We start from the raw sequence: 9,967 nt of genomic DNA, 5'->3' as shown, positions 1-9,967 counted from the left end.
TGAAGTACCGTCTGCAAAGCATGTATAATCATATGGTAGGGCGAACCGCGTCAGTTATATCTCCCTTCTATTCCTTACTCCCTGGGAGTGTATCATGGACGAGAATTTGAAATTTATCAAAATTAAATTTTACTTACATTTCTTTCATTTTTGTAGTATAGTTACTACTTCAGAACAACATCTAATATTCACAGTTTCACTTATAAACAGTTCTGGTTAATATTAAATTCTTGTGATATATGTCGGTAATATAAGATGATGATTCACTAACTTGTTCTTATACCTAGTATAAAGGATTTACAATGTATATAGCAAATACAGTCCAGTTTCTGATCTAATGATAACTAATGGTGCGCTACAAACATTCTTGATGGAAAACCATATGATTTAACTCTATGCAGTATACACACATCCTACACTGTTTACACCACAGGTAGTTAAGCTAGTTCGGAGGTAGACTGAAGGGCAGATTGATAGATAGATATATATGGATATAATATACAAGGTTACCAGGTCTAAGCTAAGGGAGTGTGAGGAGGAGGGGGTGATACGGCAAAATATGACACAAGGAAGGAGAAAAGATTAAAAAGGAATAAAGGAAAAAAAGGAAAAAGGAAGTAAAAAATAGAAAGGAGAAACCCCAATTTTACAAACAATTTAAGAACAATTTTAATGGTAATTAAAGGGGAAGCGTAACACCATTTATTTCAATCTTATCAATGGTTTATTTCTTAAAAGCTATACTTCCTGTTTCCCTGCAGAAGTTATGACTTTTATGACTAACCGTGGGAATAAATAAACAAATGCTGCATTTGTAAAAGAATAAAAGGAACAACTCGCAAATTATTTATCATATTGGTTTTTAATTAGAAAGTATATAATGATGCCGTTAATGTCGATTGTTTATTAAAAATTGAAGGTTGCTTTCTTTTCTCCGTGGACCGTGGTTTCTTGTATACACAGAATACAGTCTCAGACTCAGACTACTCAAACAGGACTGAAGGGGTTTTAAAATGGTATACTAGAACAATGAAGTAATGTTGTACAGTTTGGAAACATTTATGGACAGGCCTGGGAACTTGGGAAAGTTTAAATATCTAGCTATTCTTAAAATAATGTAAAAGATATCATAAAAAGGGGGAGGAGGCCCAACACCCCTAAAAAGTCCAGATAAAAATATCTGTCCCTGTAATGGCATACCAATTATCATGATTTGGATTCAAAGATATTAAAAATTCAAATTAGAAAATTATATCTTATGTTTCTTATCATTACTTAATCCTGCTCGACACTTTTGAAACCCTTAATATGCGATTTTTTGAGTAAATTCATATGAAATAAAAGATGTATAAAAACTAACTGAAAATCATGTGTAAAATAAAAATGTGGGTTTAGAACTCATAACATTTTTAAAGTTTCCTACTGTACATTCTATTAAACGTGAATATTGTTTTAAAAGTTCCTTTGTATACATTTAAACTAAAAAAATGATTTGTGCATATTCTTTTTATTTTCTTCTTTTTGCCCTAATCATCTAGAACTTGCGTACTTTTTTATAAAATAGTTAGGGTCAAACAATGAGATATTAGGCACCGTCATTGACCATAAAAACTTTCAGTGACATATAAGAGATAATATTCTGAAAGTTAGAATTTTTGAGTTTTAGTTGAGAAAGAATTTTCAGTTTACTGTCCGTAATCTCACTTTCCTTAATAACTTTGTCAAAAAAAATATTTTTAAAACTTTAGTAAAAATCAATATTTAATATAAACGAAATTATTTTTTCAAACTAAGAAAATGCACATAACATAATGCGGAGGTTAAAAATCAAAAATGGTTTTCAAATACAGGAAAAGACTGTGACTAGAAAACTTTTAACGTAATTAAATGTTTTTTACTGATCATTGCATTGAAAAATTCATACGGTGAAAAATTAATTAAAATTAATTTAATTCTTATCATCAATTTTCTAAAGGCTTTTGTTAAAGTCTTCTTGTCGTGTTAAAATATATTTTCTCCGAATATTTTAATGATCCTTTCAGGCATTGTTCGTATTTTCTAAATATTTTACAAGATTTTTATATTTATAAATTAAAAAAAATATAAATTGTAAAGAAAATATTCACTGTCAAATCTAAATTATCTATCCATTTAACAGCTACTAAAAAAGTATAAAACCTAAACGTCAAATCATATGGGACACACCCAGGTCCCCTGCATGCAGGCAATTCATAATTTTCGACATTACATTTACTTAACATTTCATAGTACTTCAACTTTATCGACTTTTAGATTGAGTCTAAGACACTCGGCGTGTAAGAGGTCTTATCCAAACGTTCAGTTTTTTTTTGTTTAAAGGGACTGTAAGCGTAATTTCAAGTGACCCTCCATGCAAAGATGGCAATGTCCGATTCACAACGTTATCCTTAAAAACTTTGTCTGATCAAGTATGAATTAGATCTCAAGGTTTAACATTGAGAAAACTGGTTATTGCGCATTTTACTGCATGAAAGTATATAGGAATTATTATAATCAAACACTTTTAAGTATAGAAAAAGGACAATATCTTCCACTTTTTGATCAGATTTCAAAGATGCCTTTTTGAATCGAGAATTGCTATCATAAACTATACTTAAACTACACTTACAGTTTCTTTAATTTGATTTAGTTTAAGATGTTTTTAAAACCAAAATAACAATTTTATTTTTGATTTAATTTGAATGCTGCTTAATACGAATCACAATATTTTTCATTATGAGATTTTAAATGCAGACATTTTTTAAAAAAGTTTCGCCAACGTAGTATTTTTAAGTTTGCTAACTTTGAATTTTGGTATCGCGACAAATAAAATTGAATTGTATTAAAGAAAAGAGGCTATTCAAAACCTGAAAACGGTATTTCTACCTCAAGGCACCACTTACTAACCTTTAAGCAAGCATTTAATTGTGTACTTGAATAGTAGACAAAACAAAAAATCTTCTTCTATAGAAGAGTCTGTTGAGAATGATTTTTATTATTTGTCAAAATTTCTAGAAATACGAAAACAATTAGTATACTTAGGAACAATTTCGTTTCTAAGAACACTTTTACTCAGACCCTTCACTCACAAAGAGACAGTTTTCACTCTCACGTCAATACTTACAATGCTAAAATAATGGAAAAGGAAGAGAATTTCTTATCGGAGGAGCTGCGGCCAATAGGAGGCCGAGCTCTGAGAATTCTCCCCTCACATTGGTTGGAATATTCAGGAAAGGTTGGAGTGTATCGATATGGCTTTATACCTGGTTACCTAGGTGATCTATTCTACAATCGAAATCTACTGATCCCTGCCCCGTTAAGAAATCAACTCTTAAATCACTAACTCACTTTACCCATTCAACCCTCGCCAACTTAACTTATTCTCATAATCTCACCAACTCAATTAAGTCCAATTGTTTAAATCACTTATTTCACTTACCTAACTCAATTAAACTTTACTTTCTCAAAATTCACTCGAAACTCTCTCAAATATATAAACTTCACATTTTTTGTTATACGCAATGCACACTTATAGTAGCGCAACTGTGAGGGAGGAGGGGAGGCGGGGAACTTTATTTCGCCCCCCCCTCCCTCTCACTAGACTCTGTCCTGATTGGGATTGTAGAACATTTTTATAAAGTTTGGACAGTTAGAATAAGAATGACAATATTTTTCATCGGCTCATCGCCCATCATTTCTTACTATTTTTATTTTTCAACTTGATGAAAGTTACACAGATGACAAAGAACATCCTCCCCCCCCCCAAAAAAAAACAATGCTATGACGCTCACTGCTCAATCTACCTTTGTTGATACTTATAATTATGTGTATTGAAGGTCACAGAAAACTGACGACCGAAGAAATGCAGAAGTTAGAGCAGAAAGATCAGAAAGACCAGAAAGAATATATGGATACGAGGTATGATAAAAAAGTTGCGTTACAAATTTTTTTGGGGTACTTTTAGAAGTTCCAGCTCTAAACATCTTTTTTTAAAGTTCACTGTTCCAATACAAGATATATTTTTGACCAGGTTGGCATCCAGCAGACTGTTGTTGAAATGTTCAAGGAGCAAAATCCGGGTTAAATTATTTAACTATGGTTTGATAATCCATCATGTTAACCACCTCATCAAAGAATCAATATTTCAGCAGAATTAAATTCTCCATTTTTGCGCAAAGGAGTTGAGTTTTTGCCACAAACTCAAGTTATCTAAAACCTATATCTAAGCAACTTGATGGTATAAACCTTTAATATTTCAAACTTATATTGTTTTATTTAACAGAATTCATAGTTTGAAATATCAAACGTATACGACATTGGGTTCAAAAGATATAGGGATTAGAAAATCAGAGTTTGTGGCAAAGACTCAATTCCTATGCGAATGCAAGCGCAAACGGTATTATTCTGCGTAAAATTTCCGCACATACACTGCACAAGAATTGCACGAAAAAAATTTAATATTGAGAGGAAATCTCTGCTTATATTTTCCATCCAGCATTAGAAGTGTAATTATGTATATTAATATTTCTCTTCTTCTATCTCTAATCCTAAATCCTAATAACTGTTCTGTGAAGTGAATATTATTTTCTATCTACATCAGCCGTATCCAATACAAGAAAATATTTTCATCACTAAATTAAAAATAAGAAATTTTGAGAACTTTCACAAATCTCAAAGATCTAAATTTACATTTTAAGATTAAAGAAAACCGGGTTTTCATTCACGTTTTTGCTGGTTATCTATTTTTAAATTTATGAGTGAAAACTTAGACAAAATATAACAATATTTTTACATTTTTGATTTGGTTAAACTTGTTTTTAAAAGAAGGTAAATATTTAAACACTGGATAACTCAAGTTATTGACTTAATTTTAGATTTTTATGATATTTTTAATATCAGTGATATTTGACAATATAGATAATATGAAAATTTAATTGTTAAAAAATAAAAATAGAGAAATAAATATTAATAACTAGTCTTTTAGGGCGCTTAGCGCCAATCTTCTATTGCAACTTTAAATTGTGGCTTTATCTGTGAGCATCTTCTCTTGTACAGTATAAAAAAAGAAAATTTTTTTTTTGGATTTCATAATATTTTTTCGCGCATCTATATATAAATTTGGCTTGTCTTTATGTTTGGGTGTCTGTTTGTTTGTTTGTATTCAATAAACGTCAAAACGGCTGAACCGATCGGGCCCAAATTTGTCTTGGGACATCACGTGACCACAGGGAAGGTTTATGAATGATAAAAATTTTTAAAAAAATGTGTTTTAAATGTTTTCAATTTTGTAAAAAAATTAAAAAATTCTTGAAAATCCGCGATTTTTTTTAAATCCGCAAAATTTTTTTCTTCTTTTTTTAAAAATGTAAACAAAAATGACCATGTTCACAATTTAAATAGAAGATGGGCGCGAAGCGCCCTAAAAGCCTAGTTTTTTTTAAAAATTTTACAAAAATAAAAAACTTTTAAACACAAATTTATTTTTAAAATTTTGATCATTCAAAACCTTCCTTTGGGTTACGTGATGTCCCACACAAAATTTGGGCCCGATCGGTTCAGCCGTTTTGACGTTTATTGAATACAAACAAACAGACGCCCACCCAAACAAACAAACAGACAAGACAAATTTATATATAGATATTTAGATTGTTTCAATTCAGTTAGTGCCCAATCATGAATAACAAAGATACATCATTCAATCCATTTCTCTTTAAGCAGAAAAAGATATTTTTTGATACTTTTTCAAGTATGATTCAACATTTCATAATATAACTATCATAAAAGTACAAATAGCATGAATAATTAAGTTTAATGATGATTTATTCATAACTTTTTTCCAGTGAAAGATGAAGGTAAAAGGCAAGCCCAAAAATTGAAGTGTATACTTCATTTTTTTGGAATTCTTCTCGTCTAGTAAAAGATTTTAGATTGTGCAAAAAAAGGATGTTCCCGGTTAAGCAAATATTTATATGAATAGTCACCTACTAATTATTAGATTCTAAGTACATTACACGACTTATAACCACATCTTCGAGACAATCTTGTTAAATGTTGATGACCACAAAATCTTGGTATGTTAATGCCTTACGTAAAACCATCTAATCCCTATATCTTTGCAAATTGATAATTTTAACCTTATATATTTCAAACTTTAACTTTTTCATCTAACAGATTTTATAATTTGAATTTTCTTAGGTCTACAAAGAGATAGGAATAAGAAAATCAGAGTTTGTGACAAAGGCTAAAATCTCATTTCATTTGTCATTAAAAAAACACAATTATCAGATGAAGAGAAATCCAAAAACATACAAAGGAATTGAGTTTTGCCACAAACTCTGATTTTCTTACCCCTATATTTTTGCAACCCAATGTTGTAGAACTTAAATATTTTCAGATATTTTAAACTTTTCATAGAAAAAAATAACAAGTAGTAAAGTATCTAGTTTTACAAGAAAAATAACTGTTATGGTTTGAATTTAATTATTTGAGATAAAACTTGAATTATCGTTCAAGAAAAACACAATTTTCAGTGAATATTAACCAAACAATACTTATAACTTACAAGAAATTGAGTTTTTGCCACAAACTTAAATTTTCTAATCGTATGGAAAAACTATTCGATCTGACCAAATTTAAAAATCTAAGGCCTACGACATCAGGATTACAGATATAGGGATTAGAAAATTTAAGTTTGTAGCATAATCTCAGTTCGTTTCTCCCAGACTTTTATTTTCAAGATTTATAAAAATTCAAAATAAGTAAAATGTAAAGTAAACAGATTGATTGCAAAGTATTTATTTTGAAGTTCAGAGAGGTATTGTTACAACTTTTAAGTGAAAATTGTTTTGCTTTTTAAATCACAAAAAATACAAATCAGTATTTTACAAATTTCTTTTATATTTCCCGTTAATTCACAAGTTAGTTCCAAATCTTTGGTCATTTTGATTCTGGTTTAGTAGAAAAATCACTATTTTTGAAATTATTAATTTGAAATAAACCTGGAGTTAGCGTTCGAAAAAAACACAATTTTCTGTGAAATTTTTTCCATGTTCTTATTAGGGCCAAGGGCTGGACAAAGTTCCGTGAACAAATTGGAAGTTATTAAAAACTACTGTAAGAGTCCGTTAACGAACGGCAGAAACCGGTAATTTGTAAATCAAGAAAAACATTATTTTTGATGGAATTTTTGAAAAAAATATCTTTTTCTTTTCTTTTCCAAAAATGAATAAAATGCATAAAGGTACTTTGTATACGAAGTTTTTTTGTTCAAAATTGCTGTTAACCCAGTCTTTGCCACCCCTGGGATCGGAATGCCGGGACAAAATTAAACCACCGATTCAAAATTAAAGATTAAAGAAGGATTCGTATCGACAATTTCAATTTGAACCAGTGGTAGGCAGTTCAAATTCTTTAAATTCTGTACCCTTGAGGGGGGTCAACTCAGCTGGCGAGGTTTTACCGCAAAGTCTTGTTCCGACTTAGTTCAATCTCACGGAGTCAACGATATCCAAAAACTGTTTTTTTACACAAGTAGGCTTTTTTATCAAATAATAAATCAGACTGAAAAAGCACCGAAAAGAGGAAAAGCACAGTCCACTTTTTTCTTATCAATTTTTTATTTTTAAATTCCCATTTTTTAGGACTTTCCAAAAAGCTCTGTTTATTTAGAATTCTGTGATGGTGATGGACCAAACCTCTGTAGAGTAAAAAAAGTAGATGTTAGTTCCACATTTATTGAAAATATATTTCGGTCTGGGTTGACCCTCGTCAGTTCTAACGATATTATTGTATATGAATAAAAATCAATAAAGCAATGCACTGAGTTTCTCAAATATTCAACGAGTCGGTTTTTCTTACAATATATTTATGTGCAAAAGATACAAAAAATACAAACTTTAAATCGAACGATACTTATACAAACTAAATATTATGAATCAAATCAGTTTCATCAAATAGGGGAATTCTTCAAGGGAACCTAACAAATAGGGAGCTGGTCTTCAACTGCCTTTTTTCCCTCTATTTCGCTCCACCCTAGGTTCGCATTCTACCCCACGCCCCGTGAGCTGGCCGGCCAGCCCACCAGCTCCCGGGTTCGGAGATAACGGATTTCTCCGCGTGGCTTGGGTTAAATATAGAAACCAAACATAAACAAGAAAACCCGTTAAACATCAAAAAGGGGGGGGGAGGCAAAATAGGGTTGATTGCGAACGAAGGGTAAAAATAATGACAAACAAAATGCTATTTACAGTCGCAGGAAAGATCAAAACATCATTTTCCTGCTACAATATAATAACCATCAAAATCGATAAAAAAAAATTTAAAAATTGTTTAAAACCACAAGAAATAAACAAAAATAAGATTATTAAAAAAAATATTGGGTTGTCAAATGGACATAAAAGAAACGAACTCAGATTATGAGAAGGAAAAAAGATATTTTGCAAATATTCACTTTGTAAAAAAAAGTTTTTAAAAACAATTTTTATTCCTTGAGATTGTTTCTGTCACAATATTTCACCAATAAAACTAGTAAAATCTGCGAGATTTGTATTGCTACGAAAGCTTTGAAGATAATGATAAATCAGCAACATAAAGAAAAGATTAAATTATTTGACCCAAAATATGGACTGGAAAAAGCCTCCTGTAAGCCTAGATTCTTTAAAGGAACTGAGACCTTGCCACAAACTCAAATTTTCTAATCCCCAAATCTTTGCAACCTGAAGGTGTAAATTTTTGATATTTCAAACTCAGATTATTTGATCTAACAGAATTCATAATTTGAAATATCTAAAGTCTACGAAATTGGGTTGCAAAGATGTAAGGATTATGAAATCAGAGTTTGTGGCAAATAATCTCAATTCCTTTGACTTGGATGATTGTAGAATGAAGATGTTGGTCTAACATCAATATACAGGGTGTCCCAAAAAACATGGGAATTCAGTGACGAATTGGATATCGTCTTTGTTATAGCATTGTAATACCTAATTTCAAAAGCCATAATATTATTATGTCTGCAAGAGTTTATTTATGGAAAGAGTAAAAGACTGTAAAGATGTTTCTATAATGTGAACATAGCAAACGAAACTCTTACGGATTACAGCTTTCTCAGTAGGTATCACTATTCTAAATCAAAGAATGGTTTAAAAAGACGATATCGAATTCGTCACTGAATTCCCATGTTTATTGGGACACCCTGTACATAAGCTGCTAAGATTAACACTAGAAAAGTCATCTGAAGGTCTAGTGTTTTAAATCCAATTTAAAAAAAAAATTAAGAAAGGTTACCAATTATTCATGAGCATGTGCTCTTATATTAATTCATTTTTGTTGACGTTTCCAGAGTCCGAATTTTATGAGCTTGAGCCGCGTCTCAAATCCGCAAAAAAAAACGGTTTTAATTAAGCTTAAATCTTGAAACATTATATACAATTTTAAGCGGAACCAAACATATTTGAGCCGCGTCTTAAATTTAAACCACGGCTCAAATTCTTTAAATTCGACCCCAGTTCTCTCAAACAGAGGCGTAATCATGGGGGGGGGGGGGGGTTCAATTTTAGCTATAGGAACTCAGCCCCCCCCCCCTGCAATCAGTAAAATCTATGGTTTCCAGGGGGTTGTTAGGCCCCAACGGGTGCTGAGCCCATCGCTGCAGATAGAAAGAAAAAAGTTAATCCCCTATGGTAAAATTCCCGAAGGAAAAACAAAAATTTAATTTCAAATTCCTTTGCTTCATTTTAAATCTTAAAGAAACCCGTCAACATCATTTAATAACATTTTAAAATATGAACGCCATGAAATGAAAGTTATGAATAAATTTTTCGTACATATTTAATTTAAACGTTTTAATGTTTATTTAAAAAGTTTTTCTCTAAAAGATTCTGATATTTTAAGCAAGAAGAGGAACGTAAAAGGGAGTCTTGATATTAACCTGATACAGGCCTGCACTGTATGC

The 9,967-nt window shown here is 30.9% G+C and overlaps 1 long non-coding RNA gene across 1 annotated transcript; it reads left to right on the top strand.

Moving 5' to 3' along the window:
* The first annotated feature begins 356 nt into the window (after positions 1-356).
* LOC111703222 (uncharacterized) lies at positions 357-4,232 on the top strand. The gene is made up of 3 exons (XR_002765581.1): positions 357-433; positions 3,855-3,936; positions 4,049-4,232. It is a non-coding gene; the product is annotated as an uncharacterized LOC111703222 (long non-coding RNA).
* Positions 4,233-9,967: the final 5,735 nt, after the last annotated feature.

This window comes from Eurytemora carolleeae, unplaced genomic scaffold (genome assembly GCF_000591075.1).
Source record: "Eurytemora carolleeae unplaced genomic scaffold, Eaff_2.0 scaffold467, whole genome shotgun sequence".
NCBI classification, from domain to species: Eukaryota; Metazoa; Arthropoda; class Copepoda; order Calanoida; family Temoridae; genus Eurytemora; species Eurytemora carolleeae.
The sequence above is the reverse complement of the archived record's forward strand: the minus strand, read 5'-3'. Positions and strand labels throughout refer to the sequence as shown.